This window comes from Diceros bicornis, chromosome 17 (genome assembly GCF_020826845.1).
Source record: "Diceros bicornis minor isolate mBicDic1 chromosome 17, mDicBic1.mat.cur, whole genome shotgun sequence".
Lineage (NCBI taxonomy): Eukaryota > Metazoa > Chordata > Mammalia > Perissodactyla > Rhinocerotidae > Diceros > Diceros bicornis.
In genome coordinates, this window is record NC_080756.1 from 11580225 (window position 1) to 11603365 (window position 23141).

The 23141-nt window shown below is 36.2% G+C and overlaps 1 protein-coding gene across 21 annotated transcripts in view; it reads left to right on the forward strand.

Annotated features, from left to right (window-relative positions):
* Positions 1-23141, forward strand: part of R3HDM2 (R3H domain containing 2) — a 137788-nt gene that overhangs the window by 61811 nt on the left and 52836 nt on the right. Inside the window, exon 4 of one of the 21 annotated variants that reach the window (XM_058557838.1) lies at positions 14487-14534. The exons of the other annotated variants lie outside the window; for them this stretch is intronic. The gene's annotated coding sequence lies outside the window, so the exon portion shown is untranslated. The remainder of the gene's footprint in view (positions 1-14486; positions 14535-23141) is intronic. 21 annotated transcript variants of the gene reach the window in all.

The following is a 23141-nucleotide window of genomic DNA, read 5'->3' on the forward strand; positions in this document are numbered from 1 at the left end:
AGCTCCATTTGTATTAGTTAAAAATTGGAAACAACCCAGATATTACCCAACAGGTAAGTAGATAAATTGTGGTTTATCTATACAATGGGATACTTTTGAGCAATAAAAATGAACAATCTATTGACATACCAGTACATAGTATTGTAAAACTTGTTAACTTTAAAATTTTTTTGACAGTCTGTTGGATGTGACATATTTCCTTGTCTTAATTTTCATTTTCCTAATTACTAGGAGAAGATGAGCTTCTTGTCTTTTGTTATGGGCCTTTTGGGTTTCTACTTTTGAGTCTTTGCCAACTTTTCTATTGAGTTGTCTTTTTCCTTTTTGGTTTATAATTCTGTGTATATACTGAGTACCAATTATTTTTCATATACGTATGTTTCAAAATATATTTTTTTCTAATCTGTAGCTTATCTTTTTGTGTGTGTGTGTGAGGAAGATCAGCCCTGAGCTAACTTCCATGCCACTCCTCCTCTTTTTGCTGAGGAAGACCTGCCCTGAGCTAACATCTATTGCCAATCCTCCTTTTTTCTCCCCACCCCCTCCCCAAAGCCCCAGTAGATAGTAGTATGTCATAGTTGCACATCCTGCTAGTTGCTGTACGTGGGACGCCGCCTCAGCATGGCTGGACAGGCGGTGCGTCGGTGCGTGCCCGGGATTCGAACTGGGGCCGACAGTAGTGGAGCTCGCTCTCTCAACCACTAAGCCACGGGGCCAGCCCCCTATCTTTTAACTGTTTATGATTTTTTTAATTGTATAGAAGTTTAAAATTTTAAAATCATCAAGTATTTCAATCCTTTTTTTTTTTTTGGTTTGTGCTTCTCATTCTTATTTAAGAAATCCTTCCTTATGCTGAGGTCATAAAAATTCTTGTATATTTGTTTCTAAAAGTTTTAAGGATTTGCTTTTCATATGTAGATTTTTAATCCACCTACCTGGAATTTATATTTGTGTGTAGTGTGAATAGGACTCTGATTTTTTTTTTCTATATGGATAACTAGTTGCCCAAACCATTTGTTATTGAATATTAAGTATGCCTCCTCTAATATAATCAAGTTTCTGGATGTGTGTGTCTAGGATCTCTCTTCTATTCCATTGGTCTGCTCAATTTCCATGTCTTAATTACCGTGTTAGAAGCCTATACCTAGTAGGGCAGATCTCTCTACCCTGTCTTGATCTTCCTTAAACTCCATTGACATTTTTGTTGGAATTGCATTGAATTTATAGATAAACATGGTGAGAACTGGCTTCTTTGCGATATCAAGTCTTTCCAGCTAGAAGTATGGTCTATAACACCATTTGCTTGGGTTTTTTATATCCTTCAATAGTGTTTTATAACTTTTTCATTAAAGATCTTTTTCTTTTGTTAGATTTATCCCTAGGTGGTATTGGTTGTTATTGTGTGTGGGTTCCCTTTTTCTACTGTTGTTAGAATATAGATACATTGTTAATTTTAGTACATTGATCTTCATTTCAGCTGAGCTCTTTTTATTGCTAAATGGTTAGTCCTTAGATTTTCTTGGATTCTCCACAGTCACATTGCTAAATATAGGAAAGTTTTGTCTGTCTTTCTAATTCTTATACTTCTTATTTCCTTTTTGTGTCTTACTACTTTTGTCTAATCCCTTCCATTCAGTATGGAATAGAGACAATACTGAATAGGTGATGGTGAGCTTCCTTATATCATTCTTGACTCTAATGGTTGTTCTTTCCTGTTAAACTCAGTAGTAATAACGCTAGCTGCAACTTATTAAGTTGCATACTTTGTGCCAGGTACTGTGCCAGTGATTTGTTTCTGACTTTTGTAGTATCTGTCAAGGCAAGTACAGTTATCCCCATTTTATAGATGAGGTTCATAGAGGTAGACTAGTTTGCCCGTTACATGATTAGTGAGTAGAAAGCCTGTGAATCAGTCACTATTAGTCCTTGTGCTTTACCTTGAGGAGGATCTCTCAGTGAGAAATAGAAAGTCTTGCTAAAATGACATACGGACATTTTGTTTCTCTATGAATTTTCTGTCTGCCTTGTGCTATGGAAACAGCACATACTCCCTCAATACTCACCATCCACAGATCTTACTTATTGCTTCCTTTTATGTTCTGCTGATATGAATGAACACTAGTATTGTTTTTTAGTCTTAATTATGACAATTCACAGTATGTCTTATTCATTACATAAGCAGATTTTACCTGTCAGAATACCAGCAGCTTCCTTTCCACATATTTTTTTTTGATTTTTTAGACATTTGACATAGTTTTATTTGCCATCCAGATGTGGGAAAAGTCTTGGAAATTTATCTAAAGCCTCATTTTCCTCACTCATGTAAATTTTCTTTTCTTTTCAAAATTTTTTCTTGTGGATGATTTAAACATAAATACAATAGAGAATAGTCAAATGAACCAACATGAATTCAATACCCAGTTTCAACACAATCCTCACACACACTTTTTTTTGTTATTATTGTTGTTATTGAAGTTGGAATATTTTAAAGCAAACTCACACACACGTCATTTCACCTGTAAATAATTCAAGATGCATCTGTAACTAATAAGGACTGTTTAAAAATAACCACCATGCCATTTTCATATTTCACAAAATTAACAATAATACTTGATGTCATCCCATGCACATTTCATGTTCAGTTTTCCTCAGTTGTCTCCAAGGTATTTTTTCTTATAATTGTGTGAATATGGATCCAAACAAGGTCCATACATTTTAACTTCTTAGCTGAAAAAATTGTGGAAACCAGAGAGTTCCTTAGTGTTTATTTGGGGATGCTGTTGTTGATGTTGTTGTGATGCAATGTAGAAGAACTAGAGGACTTTTGCTGGAATTATGATACTGCCCGTTTTAAAACTTATTGACTTGCTTTCTTCACAATTAATGAGGATCTGAACACATCCTAGTTCTGTGACCCAGCTAAAATTCTTAGTTAACCTGAAGTTCAATTTTCAAGATTTTGTTTTCTTGTAAAGCTCACAGTTAAGTTTTCATATACTAAGCTCAGAGGGATCTAAAAATTTCCAATCGCCTATTTTCCTCGTCGTCTTCTGTTAGCTCATGTAGATCAGTACAAGAATGACTATTTTAAAAATATCTGATTACAGAATCAATCCATGATTATTAAAGACATTTTAGAAAATGTAGGTGAGTAAAACTATATAAAGAAGAAAGTAAATAACACCTGCAATCTCATTCCTAAGAGACAGATACTTGTTATATTTTTATTATATATTTTTAATCTATCTTTTTATAAATATTTATTTACAGTTAATATAATGTATATATATTTTTGCATAAGATTTTGTTCTAGAATACCTTAAATATTTCCCTTGTCATTAAAAAAAAAATTTATGAGCACATGAGAATAACTTTAAAATGTTCGTTCATTTGAATTTGTCATCATTTATTATTATTCCCATTATTGGCTATTTAACTTATTTCCAGATTTTTCTCTATTATAAATAATGCTTGTGAACATTTTTATATGCAGATGTTTTATATATTTTTGATTATTGAAGAATGAGATTTCAATGAAAAACATTTAAAATGCTTACAATAGTGCATAGACCATAGAAAATACTCAAAAAGATTTTGGCAAATGCAACTTGCTTTTATCATTGAATATGACCTGGAGGTCTTAACATACTTTATATGGATTTAGCTAATGATTTGTTTAAGAGAATATGTTTGAGGGCTGACCCCGTGGCTTAGCGGTTAAGTGCGCGCGCTCCGCTGCTGGCGGCAGGGTTCAGATCCGGGCGTGCACCGACGCACTGCTTCTCTGGCCATGCTGAGGCCACGTCCCACATACAGCGACTAGAAGGATGTGCAGCTATGACATACAACTGTCTACTGGGGCTTTGGGGGGAAAAAATAAATAAATAAGAGAATACGTTTGTAAAAGAACCTTAGCGTTCAAATATATTGCAATCTGTCCCATCTTATAAAAACCCTTCTTGATCCTTTCCCTGTTCCAGCTACCACCTCATTTCTCTTTATAGCAAAATTATTTGAAAGAGTTGTCTTTTCTTGCTATCACCAATTTCTCTCCTTTTTTCTCTCTTGAACCCACTTAATTTAGGCTTTCACCACCACCACTCTCTATTCCTAAATCCAGTAATCAGTAGTAAGTTCTCATCTCAATTGACCTGTCAGTATTTGACATTGTTTATTGCCTTCTCCTCTTTGAAATGCTTTTTCACTTGGCTTCCAAAACATCACACTTTCCTTTCTCTCTGGCTGTTTCTTCTTATAGTCTCCTTTGTTGGTTCTCCTGACCTTTTTTTTTTTTTTTTTTTTTTGATGAAAATTTTCAAAAATATAAAGTAAATGGAATATTATAATAAATCCCCCTATGCCTTCAGTCATCATCAACATTCTCCTATTCTTGTTTAATCTGTACCTCCAACCATTGCTTACCCCCATTTGATTGTTATTTTTCTTATTATTTTTGAAAGTCATATTTATTGAGGTATAATTTACATAGAGTAACATTTATTCTTTTTAGGTGAACAGTTCTATAAATTTTGACAAACATATGCAACCTTGTAACCACCACCACGCTCCAGATACTATTTCCATTACCTCAAACAATTCCCTTTTGCCCCTTGTAGTTGGTCCCCTTCCCTTACCCCCAGCCCCTGGCAACTGCTAATCTGTTTACTGTCTCTATAATTTTGACTTTTCCAGAATGTCATGTAAAGGGAATCACACGATATGTAACATTTTGATACTGGCTTCTTTCACTGGGCATAATGTCTTTGAGATTCATCCAACTTGCTGCATGTATCAGTAGTTCGTTCCTTTTTATTGCTCTGTAGAATTCCATTGTATGAACGTACCACAGTTTATCCATTGACTCACTGAAGGATATTTAGGTTGTTTCCTTCTTTTTTTTTTTTTGCAATTATAGATAGAGCAGCTGTAAACATTCTCGTATAGGTTTTGTATGAATGTAAGTTTTCATTTCTCTACAGTAAATAGCTAAGAGTGGGATTGCTGGGTTATATGGTAAGTGTATTTTAACTTTATAAGAAACTACCAAACTGTTATCCAGAGTGGCTGTACCAATAAGAGTTCCAGTTGCTCCATATCTTTAGTAGGATTATCGGTATTTTATATTTAAGTTGTTTGCCATTCTTTAATTGGCTTATTTTCTTATCATTGAGTTTTGAAAGTTCTTTATATATTCTGGATAAAAGTCATTTGTTGGATACATCATTTGCATATATTTTCTTAAATCTGGTAGCTTGTCTTTTTATCTTAGCAGTGTCTTTTACAGAATAAAAGTTTTTAATCTTGATAAAGTCTAACTTGTCAATTTTTTTCTTTTATGGGTTGTTCTTTTGGTATCTTGTTTAAGAATTCTTTGCCTATTCCCAGGTCACAAAGATTTATTCCTATATTTTCTTGAAAACATTTTTTAGTTTTACATTTTACATTTGGATCAGCAATCCATTTTGAGTTCATTTTTATGTAAGGTATAAGGTTTATGTGGATATTCATTTATTTTGGCATGTGGATGTCCAGTGGTTTCTATACTATTTTTTGAAAAGACTGTTCTTTCTCCATTAAGTTGTCTTTGCACCTTTGTAAGAAATCAGTTGGTATATTTGTATGGGGCTATTTCTGGACTCTCTTTTTCTATTCCATGGATCTATGTGTTCTTCCCTTCACCAATTTTATACTGTCTCAATTACTGTAACTTTATAGTAAGTTTTAAAATGAGTACGATGATTCCTACAACTTTATTCTTCAAAATTGTTTTGTCTATTTTGCTTCTTTGCCTTTCCATATAATATTAGAATTAGTTTGTCTGTACCTACAAAAAAATCCTGTTGGGATTTTGAGTGGAATTGTACTAAATCTATAGATCATTTTGGGGAGAACTGACATCTCTACTATGTTGAGTATTCCAGTCTATGAGAACAGTATGTCTTCCCGTTTATTTAGGTCTTTGTTTCTTTCTTCAGTATTTTGTAGTTCTCAATATACAGACCTTGTAAATATTTTGTTATGTATATACCCAAGTATTTAATTTTGAGGCAGCAATTATAAATGGTATTGTTTTTTAATTATTCATTGCTAGTATATGGAAATTTGATTTGGCAGTGTTGATTGACTTCGTGTCCTACGATCTTGCTAAACACCATACTAGTTCTAGGGATTTTTTTGTGTGGATTCCTTGGTATTTTATATCTACACAATTATGGTGTCTATGAAGAGAAACAGTTTTTATTTCTTCCTTGCCAATCTGTATGCCTTTTATTTCTTTTTCTTGGCTTCTTGTACTGGCTAGTACTTTCAGAATCATGTTGAATAGTTGTGGTGACAGTGGACAACCTTGCCTTATTTCTGATCTTAGGGGGAAGGCATCAGTCTGTAGGATTGTTATAGTTGCCCTTTATCAGACTGAAATTTCCTTCTATTCCTAGCTTGTTGAGGGTTTTTATTATGAGTGTTGAATTTTATCAAATGCTTTTTCTGCATCAATTGAAATGATCATTTTTTTTTTCTGCTTTAGACTCAATATGGTGGATTGCATTAATTGCTTTTCAAAAATTGAACCAGCTTTGCATTCTCAGGACAAACTCCACTTGGTTGTAATGCATTATCCTTTTTATATATATCACTGGATTTTATTTGCTAATATTTTGTTGGGACATTTAGCATCTTCGTTCATGAAGATATTGGTCTGTAGTTTTCTTATAATGTCTTTGCCTGGTTTGGGTATCAGGGTAATGTTGGCCTCATAAAATGAGTTGGGAAGTGTTTCTTTCTCTTCTATTTTCTGAAGAGATTATATAAAATTGGTACTATTTCTTCTGTGAGTGTGTGCTAAAATTTACCAGAGAAAATAGTAGATTTTATGTAGATTTCCTTAATAGTTATAGGATTATTCAAGTTGTCTAATTCATCTTGGGTGACTTGATAATTTGTGGTTTTCAAGTGGTCTGTTTCAACTAATAGTTAAATTTGTGTTTAGAATTGTATGTAATGCTCCCTTATTATATGTCTGCAGGATCTGTGGTGACCTTTTTATTTCATTCCTATTGTTATTATGTGTGTTTTCTCTCTTTTCTTCTTTGTCAGTCTTGTTAGAGATTTGTCAATTTTATTGATCTTTTCAAAGAATGAGCTTTTTGTTTCATTGATTTTTTTCCCCTATTTTCAACTTAATTGGTTTCTGCTTTTTATTATTATCTTCATTATGATTACTTTATTTTGTTCTTCTTTTTTTAGTTTCTTGAGGTAGAAAGTTAGATTATTGACATGAGACCTTTCTACTTGTATTAGTCAGCTCAGGCTGCCATAACAAAATACCACAGACTGTGTGCCTTAAAACAACAGAAAATTATTTCTCACAGTTCTGGAGGCTGGGAAGTCCAAGATCAAGGTGCCAGCAAAGTAGCTTTCATTCTGAGGCCTCTTCTCTTGGCTTGTAGGCGGCCACCCTCTGGCTGTGTGCTCACATGACCTCTTGTGCCTGCTGCGGGAGAGAGAAGGAGCAAGCTCTCTGGTGTCTCTTCTTATAAGGGCATTGATCCTGTCGGAGCAGGGCCCCATCCATGTGACCTTGTTCAACCTCAATTGCTTCCTTAGAGGCCTTATTCCAAATACAGGCACACTGTTAGGGTTAGGGCTTCAGCATGTGAATTTTGGACGGACGCAAATATTCAGTACATGACACTGCTCTTCTAATATAAACATTTAGTGCTACATATATATTTCCCTCTAGGTACTTCTTTAGTTTGCATCCCACAAATTTTGATATATTTACATTTTTGTTCAGTTCAAAATATTTTCCAATTTCCCTTGAGACTACCTCTTTGACCCATGGATTATTTAGAAGTGTGTTGTTTAATTTCCAAGTGTAGGGAGATTTTCCTGTTATATTTTTGATACTGATTTTTAGTTTAATTCCATTAGGGTCAGAGAACATACTTTGTATGATTTTAATTCTTTTAAATTTCTTAAGGTCGTTTTATGACTCAGAATATATAGTCTATCTTGGTGAATGTTCTATGAGCACTTGAGAAGAATGTGTATTCTGTTTTTAGTTGGGGTGGTCTATAAATGTCAATTAGATCTTGTTGTTTGATGATATTGTTCAATTCTTCCATATCCTTACTAATTTTTGGTCTAATGGTTCTATCTATTCCTGAAAGAGGGGTGTTGAAATATCCGACTGTAATTGTGTATTTGTCTCTTGTTCTGTTCAGTTCTCTGTTTTTGCTTTGTGTATCTTGAAGGTCCGTTAGGTGCATAGACATTTTGTTGTCTTGTTGGTGAATTGTCCTTTTTATCATTATGTAATGTTCCTCTTTATCCCTGGTCATTTCTTTGCTCTGAAGTGTACTTTGTCTGATATTAATATAGCCATTCTAGCTTTTTTTGGTTAGTGTTTTTATAGTGTATCTTTTAAAATTTAAATTAATAGACTTTATTTTTTAGAATAATTTTAGGTTTACAGAAAAATTGAGCAGAAAGTATACAGTTTCCATATACCAACCTCCCCAGTACACACACAGTTTCTTGTATTATTTACGTTTTGCATTAGTATGGTACATGTGATACAACTGATGAACCAATATTGATACTATTAACTAAAGTTCATAGTTTACATTAGGTTTCACTCTTTGCATTGTACAGTTCTGTGGGTTCTGGCAAATGTATAAGTGTCATTTATCCACTGTTAACATACCATACAGAATTGTTTATTCCATTTGCTTTTAATCTGACTATATCATTATGTTTGAAGTGAGTGTCTAATTATTTGGACAATCTCTGTATTTTAATTGGCATTTTCAGACCATTTACATTTAATGTAATTATTGATTTGTTTAGATTTAGGTCTACCATCTTATTTGTTTTTTTCTTTGTTCTTCCTATTTTTTAATCTTCTAATGATTCCCTTTTCCTGCCTTTTGAGTCATTTGAACATTTTGTAGTATTCCATTTTAATCACTTAAATTATCTATTAGGTTTTGACTATATCTCTTCGTATAGCTTTTATTGGTTACTCTAGGGATCTCTCTCTATTTCTCTCTCTCTCTCTCTCTCATCTACGTATATACATATACGTATATGTATGTGTATATACACACACCTTACTTTTAATGGTCTACTTAGAATTAATATTTTGCTATTTCAGGTGGAATGTCAAAACCTTACCACCATGTAGGTTCCTTTTCTGTCCCCCCTTAAAGTTGAGGTTGTCTTATTTATTACATTTATCGCACACATTGAAAACTCCATGAGGTAATCTTACAATTTTTGCTTTCAAACATCAAACATATTTTAAAGAACTCAAAAGAAGGATAGTCTATTATATGTAACCAGATATTTAGCATTTATGTTTTTCTTTCTTAATTCCTGGTGTTCCAAGTGTTGTTGTATTATTTCTCATCTTTTTGAAGAACTTTCTTTGGCCATTCTTTCAGAGCAGGTATGCTGGCAATGAATTCTCTTAGTTTTCCTTTATCTGAGAATGTCTTTATGTCATCTTTATTCCCGAAGGATGTTTTCTCTGGATATAGAATTCTGTTTATAGTTCTCTCCTTTCAGCACGTTAAAAATGTTGTTCTATTTCCTTTTGGTCTTCAGTAGTTTCTGATCAGAGATATGAAGTCATTCAAATCAGTGTTCCCTTAATAAGGGAACTGCATCATTTTTCTCTGGTTGCTTTCAAGATTTTTTCTTTGTCTTTAGTTTTTAGCTGTTAGATTATGATGGATCCAGTAGTGGATTTTGTTGTGTTTATTCTGTTAGGGGATTGCTGAGCTTCTTGACTCTATAGATTTATGTCTTTTGTCAAGTTCGTGGAATTTTCAGCCGTTATTTCTTCAAATATTTCACCACACTCTTTTCTCCTCTCCTTCTGGGACACTGATGGCCCAAATATTAGATTTTTGGTGTTGTCCTACAGGTCGTTGATGGTCTATTCTTTTTTTCCCCAATCTTCTTTCTCTCTCAATCTTTTTTCTCCTTATTGTTCAGATTTGATATGATTCATATTTGATATTTCTATTGAAATTTGATCTGTCTTCAAATTTATCTGTCTTCAATTTGAATTTGATCTGTCTGTAAATTCACTGATTCCTTTATCATTTCTATTCTGCTATTGAACCCGTCAAGTGAGGGCTTATACTTTGGTTGTTATATTTCTCAGTTCTAAAATTTCCATTTGGTTCCTCTTTATATCCTCTATTTCTTTCCTCAGACATTCTGTCTTTCCATTAGTTTCAGGAGTATTGTCCCTAAATTGTTGGAGCACTTTTATAATAACTGTTTTAGTAGCTGTCAGATAATTCCTACATCTGTGTCACCTCCATGTTGTATCTGTTCATCTTTTTTTCCCCATGCAAATTGAGATTATCTTGGTTCTTTATATGCTAAGTAATTTTGCATTGTATCCTGGAAAATTTGAATATTATATTATAAAGGTCTGGGGTCTTGTTTAAATGCCATGGTGAATGTTGACTTCTATTTTAGCAGACATTTGACCTGGTTGGTTTAGCTGACAAATTCTGTCCAGCCTTCAGTGGATGGTGATTCCAAAGTCATTTCAGTTTTCTAAGTTTTTGCAGTGCCATTTAGATCTGCTTTGCTTGTGCACTACCCGTTAATTCCTCTGGGACTTGATTAGTGACTATTCTCATAGTTCAGAGTAACCTTACTGTTAGGAGATACATGCTGAATTATTTTAGGTGTGAACATGAGACCATCTCAGATAGTTCTGAAAAAAGTATATACACACATGCATACATATGTACTAAATCTGTATATGAATCTAGGTGACTGTTGTACTATTTTTGCAAATTCTTTGTATGTTAGGAATTTCTCAAATGAAAACTTGGAGGCAAAAAGAAATATAGGTCTAAAACATGCTGTTTCTTCTGCTTAAAAACTCCCAGTGGCCTCTCATCCCACTAAGTGTAAAAGCCAGATTCCTTTCAGTGGTCTATTTGGCCCTGCAGGATCAGCCTTCCAAGTCCCTAATGGCTTCTCATCTCATTCAGAGTAAAAGCCAGAATCCTTTTTTTTCCTTCTTCTGTATGACTCTTAATGAATCTATCTCATATTCCTAGAGTTTATCTTATAATGTCTGGCCCTTAGTAAGAACCCAAGCCCACAACAAATATGTATTTGACTGAATGACTAGTTGTGTCTTTGTGACAGGTTTTATTGTTTTCCTCAGGATGCCTGGACCCTACCCGTATGTTATTTTGTGTTATTGCACACACCACCTGTAATGTCCATTACTTGCTGTAGCAATAGAGATTATTACTACCTTTCCTTAGGTTCTTAAAAATTAAGACCTGAAAGTCATTTCTAAGTCTTCTGTCCCAGAGTCATGCGTACTTTCAAGAACTATTACTCTTCTTTCCTAGTGTCCTTTGTACCGCTGTCTTCATTTTAATCTGTTTATCCTCATCCCCATCCTTATACTCTATTCTCATCCTTTTTCATCAGTTCTATCAGTAAGGTGCCTTCACGGTTTTCTCATTCCCCCCATTTCATAGCCCAAGTCGTCTTCCCATCCTTTGAGGGACAGATATGGGAGGAGGAACAGATAACTACTAGTATCTTGTGTTGCCTTCCTTCTTCCCCAAATTGAAAAATGATATTACTAAATATAGCTTGCTGGAAAGAAAATTCTGTGTTACTAGCTTTGGTCTTAGTTTCAGAAGTCAGCCCAGTAGCTTTTAGGCAAAGACCATTTCTCTGGCCTCAGTTATTTTGCAGGTGAGAAAAAGGCAAGGTAAATTTAAAAGTGGACTTTTAATTCAATACACATCCCCAACTCATTATTCTTCCCTAACAAGACTCTATTTTAGCATCTCAGCATATGCAGCAGAAAAGAGCAGCTCCTGTGTCTTTAAAAACTATCCTCAGAGCAGTGTGGAGGCAGGCATGTCACTGAAGTGCTTGAATGAGAGCGAGAAGAAGAGGTGGGAGGGAGTGCTCTTGCAGCCTCTGTGTGTGTGTGTTGGTGAGTGTGTGTGTGTGCGCGCGCGCGCACTCCAAGTGTGACTGTTGGCAGAGCTCTAGGTGACATCCCTCTGAACAGCTGGGCCATGGTCTGCTTCAGAGCTGCTTGTCAGAGCAATTAGCTTGCGGGAGACGCAGCAGCGAGGATCAGTATCGAGGATCAGTAGCGTTTCATTCAAGGGTGAAGGGGCGGGAGGGGACTGTGGGCGAGGGAAGAGGCACAGGTTTCCCAGAAGGAATTTCTTCGGCAAAATTCGGGCAGAACAGAGTCTTACAATGAGGTCTCCATTAATAATGTGAGCTTGCTGTTGGTTTAAGTCCAGATCCATCTGGGGTGAGTTTTGGATGATTTTCTTTCTTTATATGAAAGTCCTTGAACTCCACAGACTGGGTAGGGAAGAAGCTAGAAAGGTGGATTTCTTTCGTATCTTGGCCAATTTAACTGTATAATCCACACTCAGGAAATTACAGAATTTTCAAGTGTTAAGTTTTGTGAGGGTTTTGTGGGCATTTTTGTTTGCTGTTTTTTATCTTTAAAATATTTTAAAAATTAGATTTGCTAGAACTTTTTCTCTGTTTAGATTCTACCTCTTCCATGGCTATTTCAAGCGATGCTTCATTCAGATTTAGCTTATCAGAATAGTGGTGATTTCTGTTCTCTTTGGTGATGCTGTTGACGCACATTGCAGGAAGCAGGGAATCCCCTATAAATATCCTTCACTGTGTCATTCCACCGCTATCCACACCCGGCTGGTGAATATGTCTCTCTGTCCTATGTCTTTATGTAACTGTCCCCTAGTCTTTAAATGTGATAAGAAGAAATATGTCGCCTTTGCTGTGTCTAGGAAGCTTTTTTGATTATGAACATCTTAGGAGGAATTTGTTCAGCCTTTTAGCTGAAAAATGCCTTTTGGCATGTTGAGGTTTTCGTAAGAATTTCCTGTGGGTTTACTGCTTCTTATTTTGGATTACTTGTTTGTTTCTTGTAATTGCCTTGTTTTTGTTTGCTGGCCTTGGTTTCTAAAGAGTGCAGAGATGGGATTCCCTCTACCTCCAGTGACGTAGTGATTTTGTTTGCAGTCATTTTCTTTTGAGAGGGAGGGGACAGAGAGAAGGAAGAAGAAAAATCCATCGGAAGTGGTGCGTTCTCCCATCTATACCTTGATGATAACTGGGTACCATTGAACAGAGCTGAAGCCAAAGTGGGATGTTGTTAATGATAGGGATGCTATTTTGTTTGTTTCTTTTTAGAATAGGCTGGGGCCACAGTGGAGATTGCTGAAGCAGAGTGCCTGAATTAACCCTATATGTCCTGCTGCTAATGAATTTTACCTAACTGCTTTTTCTAAGTATGGAATGAAAAAGGGCTCATAAGCAGGTTTTTGGAATGTAGTATCCATGAGTAATTCTATGTTGAGTTTTGGAATTTGGAATTTTTCTACCTTATTTGTACTGGTCCTAAGCAGGTGGTTTATACCCTGTTTTTCAGACCTCAAAAATAGATGATTATATAGAATTCCTTGCCGCTGTAGTTAGAGTAAAACTCTCCTTTTGGATGTATGGAGCTAAAGCAAAACTTTAGGAAGAAATTGTTAGATATACTCCTAGGTGTGAACCTAAGTTATCTTTTTTTGGATCAAGTGTTTGGGCTTCCAGTTCCTTTCTTTGCAACTCCATTTTAATACCACTGATTTCTGGAGGGCTGCCTGCAGAGGTCAGTGTGAAAATTCAGTAGACTAGAGCCTAGGAAAATTTAAGGTTTGCCTGCCTATGGATGTATTTGGATAGCATATGTGGAAAAGTGCCTTTAAGAACTTGCTGGTTTATTTTCTATCCTGATATTAATTTCTGTTCTGTGCTTTCATTTATTCTAAGTTCTATGTGTGAAGTGCAAAGAGTAATGTCTGCTTTTCAGCTTACATTATGCAGTCCTATTTTTTATGGTAGTGCAGTTATAGTAATATTTATTACAGCCATAAATATTTCAAACTAACAAAATTCTAATTTTATTTGGAGGGAGGTGGAGGAAAGAAAAAAGGAGATAATCCTAGGGTAAAGGCAGAGCATTCCAAAAGAATAACCTGTTTAGAAGCTTGCCAGAAACTGGAGCTATAAGGGTTAAGAGAAATTCCACAGCATCCTTGCATCTCAATATTGCAGCAAATATGAGGATAATTTCTCGCTAGCTTTTCAGGAAACCCCTGTGGTGGACAGCCCTCATCAGTCGTTGCTGGGAGACTGCTCTGCCGTCACTGGGAGCGGTTCCCCGTCTGCACCAAGGACAGGAATAGCCTTTGAGGGGGAAGAAAGCCGCTGTGAAATTAAAAGACGGTTTTGTTAACTTGCTTTTCCTTCCTTTTGGGAGTAGGTGGGATAGACCTAAAGTCTTTCTTAAATGTTTCAGTCATAGCAATGGAAAAATTACTAAGAGGTCTTTTTATTTCAACTGAAATGCCTTCTTTTTTCATCTTTGTTTTCTAACCATCAAGGTGTTGGAAAAGGTCAAGGAAAGGAAGCTGTTGAAAGGTGTTGGAGAAGTAGGATTTCAGTTTCTTTTTATCCTTCCTTTTTTTCACTTTTTTTTTTAAGAAGGAGGAAAAGATCAAGAACTGCTTTTGCAAAAGGTGTTTAGCATCACCCTGTTTGGGATAATTAAAAATGTGATATATGTTGGAAGAACTTTCTGGCAAAATTGATAGGGACTATTTCTGTGCCCAAAAGTTACTATACAACTCCTCTCCAACGTTCTCCTCTCCTAGCCCACCAACACCCACTGTTTTATAGTCTGTTAGGAGTTTTTTTGGAAAAGCATAGTGCCAAATGCTTGGACTGTGGATTTAGGGTGCCTGAGTTCAAATCCCAGCTATGTCAATTGCTGGTTCTATGACCTTGGACAAATTACTTAACCTCTCCATTCTTCATATGTAAAATATATGATATGAAGATTATAATCGTATCTACTTCCTAGGGTTGTTTTGAGAGTTGAAAGAGTTAATACCTGTAAAGCCTTTAAGATAGTTCCTGGCCATCCTAAAGGCTTACTTAGCATTAGCCATTATTATTAATATTTAGAAATTGAACAAGGATATACCATTTATATCTTCAGATCACCTGTAATTTTTGAGGAAACCAAGAGAGATTTTCAAGCCTTGTAGGATATTGAGTTTTTTAAAAGAGTATACATATAATCTAAATATATAAGCTTAGAATTGACACAGTTTGTCCTTTTAGGAAGTTTCTTTTCTAATTTGATGCTTATAAGCCAAATTTTGAACATATTCTCTCAGTTTAACAGCTCTCTTTTTCTTCTTTGGCCATCACTGCTCTTTTGTCTTCTGTAGATGACGGTTGGTTTTTATTTTTTATTTTGTTTTTTACTTTCTACCATTGGTTCTGATCTGCTTTAGTATCTTAGGACGCTTGCATCTGGTGTCTACCTCTGAAACTTTGTATCCTCTGCTTTTCTCTATGTGAGTTGATGTGGTGTTCTTCTTTCTCCATATATTTGTGAGAGTATAAGATTTCTATGAAGTACTATGTATAAAGACTTTAAATTCACTAGCTTGAAAAAATCTAGGATCTTAAATGGACCACACGTCAAATCACAAACAAATGCTAAAATATCCAATATCTCCATGCTCTTTTACCTTCTTTAATTTTATATTAGACTTAGAGTGTTATTCTTTTGTGGTTTTTGAGGCTTTGCCTTTTGGATTGCTCTCTAAATTACCAGGGTACACTGACAAGAGCTAGTAAGATGTGTAACAGTAATAGCAAAGAGGATATCTCCCTGTGTAACTTTTTATCTTGTCCTCCCTATTAATTTTCTTAGGCCAGTGAGCCTTAAGGAGTAGGGAGTCATATCTTCTTTAGTAAAATATATGGGGAAGAAGAGTTAATATTATTAAAATGGAGCATGAGTTGAAGAAAAATAAAAAGTGAGAAGCGCTGCTGGGGTGAATGTCCTTAAAGTCCGGGCACTGCCATGGGATGTGCTAAGTGGACATTATATGTTGCTGGGGGAACAACTGAGAAACTCTATAATTAGATAGTCTGACTGTCCTTGTCTGTTAACTAGACTGAACTAACGGGGATATTTTTTGTCTTAAAAACTCTTGAATGTATTTATCCTAGGCAGTTGATGAGAAATGTGAATACAGATTTAGATACATCACAGCATTATTTTATTATAAAAATTAACAGCTTCCTAAATATCTAATAATAGGAAAATGGTTAAATATGGTACATATATGTAGTAGAATATTAGATAGCTATTCAAGTGACTGTTAAAAGTAATTGATAATAGGGAAAATGGTCACAATTTTAGTAATAGAAAAAAGCATGGGATAAAAAATATCCTCTATAATGTAAATTACATAAAAATTATTGGATATGGAAACGTATCCAACATGGATACAAACAAATTCCATACAAATATGGAAACAAAGTTTAGAAAAATATATCTTGAAACATTGCTGTTATTAATAGCAGTTATCTTTGAGTTATAGATTATAGGTGATTTTTTTTTTCTTCTTAGATTTGTGTGTGTTTTCTGTAAGTATAAAGAAGCCTATACTACTTTTCTAATCATAAAGCAAGAATGCAAATTTTTTTTTTTTTAATAATTTTATTTGTTTATTTTTCCCCCAAAGCCCCAGTGGATAGTTGTATGTCATAGCTGCACATCCTTCTAGCTGCTGTATGTGGGACGCGGCCTCAGCGTGGCTGGAGAAGCAGTGCGTCGGTGCACGCCTGGGATCCGAACCCGGGCCTCCAGCAGCGGAGCACGCGCACTTAACCGCTAAGCCACGGGGCCGGCCCGAGAATGCAAATTTTTAAAACCTTTTCTGTTAGTATCTGAAAGTAAATTTTCAGAATGTGTTAAAGTGAAGATAAATGTGAGACTTATGTAGATTCCTGAGCATAGTGTTTGGAACACAGTGAATGCTCAGTGAACGATGGCTGCTGGTGTCATTACCTGAGGAAGACAGCTTCCTGTGATCAGAGCCCAGACTTTCATATTGGGAGGCAGCATCGCTGAGAAAATGTTCTTTTCATGCAGCTTCTTGTCCTTCTGAGGTCAATAATATGCTGTCCTTCTGTATATACTGGCCCAGGATCTTTTTTAAAAAAAAAAAAACGTTGTAGGACCAGAGTGACATGTTTTGGTTTTCTCTTATGAAAGTATAGAGGAAACTAATGTAGAGAGAGGCCTAGTAGTGATTTTCTTTACAGTTACTTTTTGTTTTTAGCTTCGATATAATTTATGACTCCCATTACCAGATGCTTTTACCTACTTTTCTGGGTTGTCTCCTTAAGAATTCTTGGGAAATTTGAAACAGTGTAACAGAAAAGGTTTTCTCTGTTCTAGGAATTTCTGCAACTCTGTCTCTTGCTTCTTGTGTTAGTCTGCCCTTATGAGTCCCTTGGAACTCAGTGCTGACAAAAGAGATGTAGACTTCTATCTACTTGGGACTTGTTTGGGAACTGAGATGTGCATGTAAGCAACTTCAGCATATGGAAAACATACTAGAAATACACATCGATAGCTATTTTTACTGGGCAGTAGTGTCAGATATTCTTAACATTTGACCATTTATTCTTTTTATTCACTATAGTTTGTAATATAAGTGACTTGTAAATAAATATGTGTTTAGTAAATAGTCATAGAAAGAATGTCTGTAGTCTCTCAATACCATGGCTTTTGTGCCAGAGACCATTTTCTCTTCTGTAATGCACAATAATGTGAATGTACTTAATGCCACTGAACTGTAACTTTAAAATGATTAAAGTGATAATTTTTATGTTGTGTATTTTACCACAATTAAAACAAAATAGAAAACCACACAAGGTGAGCCAGATGAAAACATACAGATTCCAAGCTAATTTTGACCCTGACATCTCATATTCTGTCTACTTCTCAGCATTCACTTACCACCATATACCAGAAGGTGGGGACCAAAGTTGCTTTTTGCAGCCAGAGATATTACATCAATTATTGTGGAAAAGCATGCCAGGAAAGTGGAATACTTTGTAATATGTCAGGTAGATTGTAGAATGTTAATGAGCACCACTGGGGAGAATGATGAGGTTTTTTGTCTAGTCTCCTCATCTAATTTGTGATGATCTTGTTTGCTCTTTGCTTCAAGGAGGTCTGCAGCTGAGAGAGAAGGAATGGGGGTATATGGAATGTGAAGAGGAAATGTATTATTTCCTCATTTGAAAATGGCAAGTTTTTTTCTCTAGGCATAGTAGGGTGGGAGGTAAGGGGAGTGTAGAGAAGAGGACAGACATCATAGAATTCCAAGAAGTATGAACTGACTGTGATTTGAAAATATGGAGAAGAAGAGCCTGAGATCTGTTAGTTTTGATGCTCATTTTAACATTTCAAAAGAGTGGGAAACTTACAAAGGTTAGCAGTCTTAAAACTTCTAGGTCTCTCTGTATATTGTGACATGGGAAGCTTCAATATTGTGATTTCAGCTGGCCAGCACTTCCCTTATACTAATCCCTCAATTTATTCTAGTGTTGGTTTTTTGCAGTTCACAGATTCCTGAATTTCTCTACTGAAATTAAACAAGGGGAAATCTCCGGAGTTTTTGGGATCCCTTGTTTGCATAGATTCATTGTCATTGCTATTCACTTTTTTCCCCCACTATTCATTTTTAGTATATTAGAATGGCAGCATTTCTTATCTGTCTGTGGAGATTATTCTTTGACAGTATTTGCAGCAGTTTCTGTGGAAAATGCTTTATTTAAAAAAAAAAAAAAAAAAAAGAAGCCAAGAGGAATCTCATCTTGTAGCTCTTAGTGATAGAGCCTGTTGCCATGGAGTCCTGGATCAGATTGGCTGACCCAGGGGCCAATGAGCAGATAGAACATAAACACATCATCATTTAACCTTGCAGAATTCATTTACTCAGTGATATATGACATTAATACCATAACTGTACATAGAGCTGTGAAATAAAATGTTTCAAGAATGGTATAAGGTGTTTTTCTCTTTCAAAATTTGCTGTTTAAGATAAACATTGTAATGATACATTATCTTCTTAACGTGATTTGACTGGGAGAAGATATGGTGGGAAACATCTCTCCGCTGTCTGTGAATTGAGCTGCTGCTGCAGTCAGTTAGGTTTATGCCAAGTCTAAGTCAAACTCTGGCCTTCTAGACCAGAGGAGATTTGTCTTTCTATCTGAAGCTGCCTTGCTTATTTTGGTAGCTTTAAAGCTGAGTCAGAAATTGGCATCTTTTTTCTTACTTGTTTTTCCTTCTTTCTCTTCCATTCTGATGTGGTAGATCCCTGTCGATGTTATATTTGCACACCATTTGGTCTGGAGTTAGGGGATTAGCTGGGAGTAGCTTCTGTGTTTTCCATCTTCACTTCCCTAACTTGTTCATATTTACTGACTTAGGTCTGGGAGATTCACTCAGCTCATTGTCAGTTGCTTGTCATAGCAGATCATGACATGTATCTTCTCCTTATTCTACCTTATTGCTTTAGAGACTGAGAATGATTCATTCATACAAAGAAAATTTCCCCTCTAGATCTTGTAAATAAAAGAAGTCAGGAGCATTTGTGTTTTTCTTCTTACATTTTACATCAGGGATACTTGAGAAATTATGGTGGATCTTGTTCTCTTCTCCTCCAGTGCTCCCATGCTTGGCTATTTACAGATTTGAAAGTGAAAGAGACCTCAAGAGGTCCATGAATTTGTTTCCCTCCTTTGAGCTTATTCAAGTCTCTATGAGTGAGATGTGAACTTTTCATTATACCATCACTTTCTGTCTCAGAGGGAAAAACAAACAAACTTCAGATTCATCTGTTAAGCAAAGAGGAGCACAGAGTCTGCTTGGTATCTGATTGAATAACTTTTTGTGGGTGAAGCCTTAGGGAAGTAGAATAGGAAGTATTTGGGGTTTTGTAATTTTAGTTATTGTGACTAGAGAAATGCTCACTGAGAAGGCATTTGAGTAAAGACCTGAAGAGACTAAGCAAGCTGTACTGTTATCTGGGAGAAGATGATTCCAGGTAGAAGGAAGAAACAGTCAAAGCAATCACCCTAAAGTGGGTTTAGGGCACAGGGAGGAGCCACTGTGACTGGACTGCGTAAGTGGGGGGAATAGTAAGAGATGAGGTCAGAGGGCAAACTAGTGGTCAGATTATTTCAGGTCTTGTAGGTCATTTTAAGGACTTTGGCTTTTGCTCTGAGTAAAATGGGGAGCCATTGGAGAGTTTTGAGCAAAGATGTATCATGATCTGAAAGTGTTTTTACACAGTGACTCTGGCTGCTATGTTTAGAAAATACTGTAGGGAGTAAGACTGGAAGCAGGAGACCAGTTAGGAGGCTCTTGCAATCGTCCCGTGAAGAAAGATGGCGGCTTAGACCAAGGTGGTAGCAGTGGAAGGGTAGGAAATCATCAGATTTTGGATGCATTTTGAAATTACCGTCAATGGGATTTGCTCCCTGATCATTTTGATCTTCAGCTTACTCGTCTATAAAAAAGGAATGATAATATCTACCTGTACAATGTCTAGCTCTGTGCACACAAAAGAATGATCAATGATAAACATTCTAGAAGTGAGATCTCCTTAGGATCTGAGCCATCAAACATTGTGTGTTCTTTAAACACCTGACCAGCCATCATGAGTAACAGTCTGAAGGAAACAGCCACTCTTCATTGATTCATCACTTGCCTTAGGTCTATGCTTATAGCTATATCAAACACTGGAGGTCTTTCTTTTGGAAGAAGCAATTTACCTAAAAGGACGTTTTTTTTTTGGTGAGGAATATTGGCCCTGAGCTAACATCCATTGCCAAGCTTCCTCTTTTTGCTTGAGGAAGATGGTCCCTGAACTAACATCTGTGCCAGGCTTCCTCTACTTTGTACATGGGACGCTGCCACAGCATGGTTTGATGAACGGTGTGTAGGTCCGTGCCCGGGATCCGAACCTGTGAACCCCAGGCCACTGAAGCGGAGTGTGTGAACTTAACCAATACACCACCGGGCTGGCCTCTAAAATGACTTTTTAAAAACAATTCTTAAAATACCAAAGTACCGAGAAAAATAGGAAACCAAGTACAGGAAGGGGTAAATAAAATTCTTATCTTTTCTCTTCCTTGCAGTCTTTTATTGTGTAATTCTCATTAAAACAGTCAAGGATGTCACCTCTGCAGGATAATGTGGATTCAGTACTGCTTGGGAAAAGGCTGTATACAAGATACCAATTCTGAGTGGAAATATATTCATTCATAAGAGAAAAACAGTACCAGTGAACAGCAAAGAAAACGGGTCTCTCAATTATCTTTCTCCCCCTTCTTGCTGTAGAATTAGGAGGAATTAACATTTACTGAACATCTCTTGTGTGCAGGCACATTACGTTTGTTATCTCATGTGATTTTCCAGTGGCTCTATGAGGTATGTATCCTGCCTAATCTTACAGATGAGGAGGCTGGAGTTCAGTTCCATGATTAATAAGTTATGGAAACAGGAGTCTCATAGCCAATTCATGTCAAACTACAAAGTTCATAAACTTATCCATTATAACATGCTTGCTGCCTCCTACAGTCTGGAGATTGAATGTTCTTGATTTTGATGGGTGCTGCCCCTAACTCACCCTATAATGATGCTCAGCCTTTTCCTTGCAGCAGAGGTAGTATTACACCACAAGGGTAATGCTCTTATATCCTCCATAAAAATGCCAACTTTTCTTATATTACCTCTTCCCTCCCAAGTACATATAAGCTCCAGGGTGTTGCTGCAGGATTCCTCGCTTATAGGAATTGAGGAACTGTTTATTATTTTTTTCATCATTATTATTACTTAGAGTGTGCGTGCGTGTGTGTGTGTGTGCTTTTAATATATATGTGCAGAAAAGCCTAAATAGTATCTTAAACAAGACTAAGTTTCTTTTTCTCTCACATTCAGGAAATCCAGAGGTAGTCAGTCCAGTTTGGGGCTGGTCTAGTCAAGGACCCAGGTTTTTTCTATCTGTTGCCCCAGAGTCTATGGTTTTTAATCCTAGTATCATCTCACAGTCCGAGATGGCTGCTGAAGAACCAGCCTTTACTTCTACATTGAAGCCAGGAGGAATTAGGGATGAGTAAAGAAGGGCCATCCACTTTCATTACTACTTATATTAGTTTCCTAGGGCCTCCATAACAAAATGCTACAGACTGGATGGCTTAAACAACAGAAATTTATGTCTCACAGTTCCGGAGGCTACAAATCCAAGATCAGGGTGTCAGCAGGCTTGGTTTCTCCTGAAGCCTCTCTCCTGGACTTGCAAATGGCCACCTTCTCGGTGTATGCTCACAGTCTTTCCTCTCTGCTGACACATCTCTGGTGTCTTCGTGTGTGTGTAGATTTCCTCTTCTTATATATATACCAGTCAGATTAGATTAGGGCACACCCCAATGGCCTCTGTTTAACTTCATCACCTCTTTAGAGGCCCTATCTCCGAATACAGTCACATTCTGAGGTATACTGGGGGTTAGGGCTTCAACACATGAATTTTGAGGAGACACAGTTCAACTCGTAACACTACTTCTACTTATATCCCATGCACTAGAACTTCGTCACATACTCATATTTAGCTACAATGGAGGTTGGTATATGTAGCTTTTTTCCAGGCAGCCATGTCCTAACTAAAAATCAGTAGTTCTATTAAGGAAGAGGTGATTGGATATTGGGGAATAAATAGCAGGCTCTTCATTGCAACAGAGGCCTAAGGAATAATGATTCTTAAAGGTTTCCAATTCCTTCATGTGAAATTAGATTGTTCTTATATCATTTTTCTGGCCAATCTCACATTCAATTTTAGATTTTGAAAGATTCTTTTAATACTAAATTATTGACTTAGATGTCCTCTCCACCTAACAGGTGGTGGCATTGACCTCTAAGGTCCTCACAGTAGGACAATATAGACTTAGCTGCATGGCATTTAAGTTAGCAATAGAAGGTATCCTGAAATGCCATGAACAGGTAAATTGTGATTTTTTTTCTTTCCCAGAATGTCTTGTCTGGGTTTAATTGGGAGCAATTTTGCCTGGGTATGTGAAAAGACAGTGTGAACTTTCAAGGTCCTTTCCATCCCTAAGATTCTGTGATATTTTCTACATAGTGGCATCACTATGATAAA